General features: G+C 43.7%; 1 pseudogene; it reads left to right on the top strand.

The window, feature by feature from the left end:
• Window positions 1–1,812: 1,812 nt before the first annotated feature.
• On the top strand, window positions 1,813–2,469 carry LOC102841463 (annotated as a pseudogene).
• Window positions 2,470–5,328: the final 2,859 nt, after the last annotated feature.

Here is a 5,328-nt window from a genome sequence, read left to right as displayed (position 1 = left end):
ATGGAAGCAGTGGTCACGAAATCAAACATCATATTGCATTAGGCAAATCTGCTACACAAGACCTCTTTAAAGTGTTCAAGAGCAAAGATGTCAGTATGAAGACTAAGGTGCACCTGACGGAAGCCATGGTATTTTCAATAGCTTCACATGCATGTGAAAGTTGGACAGTGAATAAGGAAGACAGTAGAAGAATTGATGCACCTGAGTTATGATGTTGAAGGAAAATATTTAAAATACCATGGACTGCCAAAAGAACAAACCTGGAGAAGGATATCATGTTTGGCAAAGTGGAGGGTCAGAGAAAAAGGAAGTCCCCAAGGAGATGGATTGGCATGGTGACAGCAGCAATGGGCTCAAATGTATGAACGATTGTGGGGTCAGTGAAAAACTAGGCAGTGTTTCGTTGTGTTGAGCTTAGAATCGGTACCGACTCAATGGCACCTAAATCCAACAACAAATAGGCTCTGGATAAGTCTGAATTCACATAATGGATTTATAATTTAAAGATTTACAACCAAAAAAGGAAGATACCTCATTAATGATTTTGTTAATGATTACATGTTGGAACGATAATAGTTTAGAAATATTGGGTTATATGTAATATGTTCATAAAATTAAATTTACCTCCTGATGCCTTTTTTTACACGCTTACTAGAAAATGTTAAATTACCCAGAGTCCCTTGTTATTGGTTCACTTTGTACTTTCTATTGGAGAAGGTTGTCTCTGCTTTTCAAGTGACCTTTTGGAGCCTCATTACATATGTGCCTCCCCCTGAGGAACAGATGTTTCTGAACATGGCCATGGCATTCCGTCAAATGCAGTTCAAGAGTGGGGTTGACTATGGTGGTGGATACACGAGTCTATGTAGGTGACGAAACTGTATGAACTAAATACACACCAATGAGTACAATAAAACTGGGGGAATCTGAGTAAAATGAGTGGATTGTATCAATATCCTTATAAATTATTCCTACTGAGGAAATATACAGGGTCTCTATTATCTGTTACAAGCATGTAGATGTACTATTACCTCAAAATACAAAGTTTGATTAGAAGAGAACAAAACAAATACAAAAGAAAGCCCTAGAAATGATTATGGAGGAAAATGCACTAGGGAAAGAAAAACAAATTGTAAAACAGGATGTATATCGTAATCACCCTTGCTAGCCAGAACCAAGTATAGACACGTTGTTGTTTCTGTTGTTGATAAGGGTCATAGAGTTGATTCCGACTTAGCCACCCTGTTTCTGAGGAACAGCTGGTGGGTTTGAACCGTCAAACTTGTGGTTGGCAGTCCAGTATTTCTCCTGCACCACCACCCCAGGACTTCGTTAATACAGACTTCCAAAAGGTCAGTAGTTTGAATCTGTCAGCCACTCCATAACCACTTTCAGCCTCAGAAACCCTATACAGGGTCACTATGAGTCAAAACCGGCTCCACAGCCCAACCACGATGTCAATAGAACCGCTGTATGTAGCATAGGAAGAGTCTTCAGGAGACAGCCCCACATTGTTAGGAGCACTTGACACCACCCTCAGAGACTGGACTAGGATTCTGAAAGGGGCGGACCTTCACTTTTTACAGAGTACACTCTGTGGCCACATTGTGTCCAAGAACATGGGTTGGTTTTGTAATTTGAAAAATAACAGAATTCTGCTTGTTTGTTATCAGAGAAAGCAAAGGGCAAGGAATCGTTGTCACCATCTTACCAAGCTTCAGCCGAGCCAGGCCCCACTGCCCAGCCTCTCCTCCTCCTTGCCTCTGGCTGCCAACCTCCTCGGGACTTGTTCCAACCATCTATTAAAAGCCAATGGGTTGCTCTAAAGTTCTAGGTGTGCAGAGACATGCCTTGTCTGAGGATGTTCAAAAAGTGTGTCGTCTATTGGCACTGAAGTGGTATTCTGAGAAATAATCCAGAGATAAAGGAGAAAGCTGAGACAAAATTCCAACAAGTAGCTGAGCCACATGAGGTGTCATCAGATGTCATCAGAAGCCAAAAATGGGACGCCTGTGACAAAGATGGCAAAGAAGGATTTCAGGTGGAGGTGGAGGTGACTTTGATAGTCTATTTGAGTTTGGCTTCACACTCCAAAATCCAGATGATGTCTTCAGGGAATTTTGGAGTGGAAAGGACCGTTTTCATTTGACTTCTTTGAAGATGCATTTGATGATTTGGGAGGGAAAAATCACAGAGGCCCCGTGGGAGTTGAAGCCTAGGTGCAGGATCCTTTATCTCAGCCTTCAGTGGGTTTGCATCTTTGGGAGGTAGGATTTCTTCTTTTGTCCAGGATTTACTCCATTTAGTTCACCGGGTCATGTGGGTCATGACTTCATTCAATATCATTTGATGGCAACTTCAAATCGATATCAACTTCTACTAAAACAGTTAATGGTAGAAAAATCACTACAAAAAGAATTGTTGAAAATGGCCAAGAAAGAATCTAAGTGGAAGAAGATGGCCAGTTAAAGTCCTTAATGATAAATGGTAAGCAGCAGCCGCTATGCTCCGATAACAATCCAACACACTCGTTTAACAGAAATGTTAAACTATTACAAGCACCATTTGAGGATTAACAGGAACATTTGTTTTAAAGATTTCAAACCAACTCTACTTTCAGTATAAATGTCCCTAATCTAAAGTTTTATAAATAGCTCATTGGAGCACCTATTTGTCAGAGACTTTGAGTTTATTGTTGGGACCACATTGTTGTTGTTGTTGTTGTGAAGTGCCGTTGAATCGCTTCCGACTCATAGCGACCCTGTATAGGGTTTCCAAGGAGCAGCTGGTGAGCTTGAACCACTGACCTTGCAGTTCAAATAACTTTGCAGTCTGGCGCATTAACCCACAACGCCACACCAGAACTCCTGGGACCACATTAGTAGGACCTTTTTTTGTTTTTGTCTTTAAAATTGTTGTAAATGCATGTATGCACTTTGTTTTTTTATTAAACTTAATCCAAGGTGAACCGTGATTCTATAGCAGAGCTGAGAGAAAAATTGTTCACTACCACCAGGAGCTCTGGTAGTGTAGTGGTTATGAATCAGGCTGCGAACCGTAAGGTCAGTGGTTCGAAACTACCAGCCGCTCCGCGGGAGAAAGATGAGGCTTTCTACTCCCATAAAGATTTACACCCTCGGAAACCCTGTACAGGGTCGCTATGGGTCAGAACTGACCTGATGGCACTTAACAACAACAACAACAACCAGCATGGTCTTGCTTCTTTGGTTTTGTCTGAAATGTGAGCCAAGTCGTTTTGTCTGCCGTGAAGTTAACATTGCCAGAATGAATCTTCAACAAAAATAATCTCATTTCTTTCCAGCATTGAGTCGTGAAAGGTATTAATAATTGAATGGTAAGACATTTCTGGTTTAATATAAATTGAGCATGTTTTCTAGTTGTGCATGAATGCTGGCAATTTAGCAAGTTTTGAAAATTGTTTCAATGTGTTATGTTCAGCTTAGGTTTCAAAGTAAAGCTGGTGCACTGGGTCTTTGACATTTGCTTAAAAAATAATTAATGCTATAGTTTGGGGTCCATTCTTTTAAAAAAAATTCTGATACGTGAGGGAAATGCTCTTGTGAATCTTTTTTCAAAGGGTAGTCCTCGCCCACCTTTTGTGGTATTTTATAAATCCTGATTTTACCTTTAAATGGACTTTGCAGAAAGCAGCACACAACAGTACTACAACATTCTCTTCTCCTTACACAAACCCACCCACCATCACTGAGCCAATTCTAACTCACAGTGAATCTATAGGGAGCAGAAAGCCTCACCTTTCTCCCACAGAGCGGCTGGTGGGTTTGAACTCATGACCTTGTGGTTGCAGTCCAGTGCTCCCTTCTTAAACAAAAGTACCACATAAACTCGTGGGTGGTGTTCTGAGGCTGCCACTCTCCTGTCTCCTAGCCATCACAGCTAAGACCAGAAGACACTTTCCTGTAACAGGTTAGGACTGCCGCACAGCCTGAACCATGTTTCCGGAAGACTGCGCATCCGAGCTGGAATCTGCGTCCCCATGTGCCAGACTCCGGGCTCTGGTCAAGCTCACTGCATTGCACAAGCAGGTTATCTCAAACTCCAAACAGCAATCAGACACCCCCCACCCTCTGCAGTGGTACCACACACTGCGTGGGAGTTATAACCACTTAGTGTGATCCAAATCCCAAACCAGATTCACCACCATCGAGTCAAATCAAACTGAGTAGACCTGGCCCAGAGGGTTCCAAAGCTGTCATCTTTACGGAAGGAGACAGCCACAACTGTCTCCCAAGGAGTGACTGGTTGGTGGGTTTGAACCAGAGACCTTTCAGTCAGCAGCCGAGCACTTAACCACTGAGCCACCAGGGCTCCTTCCATACAGCACTCACAGAATATTGTCACTAGTGAAAGTTGTTGTAACTGGACCAGCGCTCAAAGCTGTCCAAGTGACAGAAACTTTCTGTGAACACCCCAACCTGGCACCATAACCGCAGGTGACGACACACTGGCTTCTCAAGCAGATCCTCTCCACCTACATGAGAGGGACATCTCTACGATGAACGGAGATTCACGGCACCACGGGTGAGGCTCCCACCTGGCACCATGGGTGAGGGTCCCCTAAGTCCTCTGTGACTTGATTCCCTATACAGAACACAATGTAGATGCTCCTGCTTAAACCCAAGGAGGGTGTGTGGTTAGACAGATTGATCCCTTTAATCTGGCTGACAAACTTCAGCCTGGCACTGGTGTTTTGTTTCAAAATCTAAAGATGCCAGCAAGGGGAACGGGGAAGACCACAGCCAGAGGGCTTGTCCATGTGATCATTGATTTCATGGGGCACCTGTGGGGTTGACAACAGGTGGTTACCAGAGTTACAGGTACTAGACAAATATGATGTGCAGGTATGACAAACGGAGTTTTAAATCTCCTAGAGTCCCAATTTCCGGGATCTCCTGTTGGGAAGGCCCAGCCAGTCCTTTGTCCTGAGGTGTTCTCTTGGGCTTTGTATGTGTGTGGTAATAATGTTCCTGGATAAAGAATGATAGCTAACATATACCGAGTCCTGGTGTTGTGCTGTAGAATGAACTCTGGACTGCTAACCTCAAGGTTGGTGGTGGAAACCCACCAGCCGCTCCTCAGAAACCCTGCCCAGGGTCGCTAGGAGTCAGAACCAACTTGACAGCACTTAACGACAACTATGTACCAAGCACTGCTTCCAGATGTTCTTCTTGTTAGGTGCCATCGAGTCGGTACTGACTCAGAGCGACCCTATGCACAGCAGAACGAAACACTGCCCGATCCTGGGCCAACCTCACTATTGGTGCCACGCTGGAGTCCACCAGTGCC

The sequence above is a fragment of the Chrysochloris asiatica genome, unplaced genomic scaffold, assembly GCF_000296735.1.
Source record: "Chrysochloris asiatica unplaced genomic scaffold, ChrAsi1.0 scaffold06265, whole genome shotgun sequence".
Taxonomy (NCBI): Eukaryota; Metazoa; Chordata; class Mammalia; order Afrosoricida; family Chrysochloridae; genus Chrysochloris; species Chrysochloris asiatica.
Note: the sequence above shows the minus strand (reverse complement) of the source record. Positions and strands in the feature narration are given on the sequence as shown.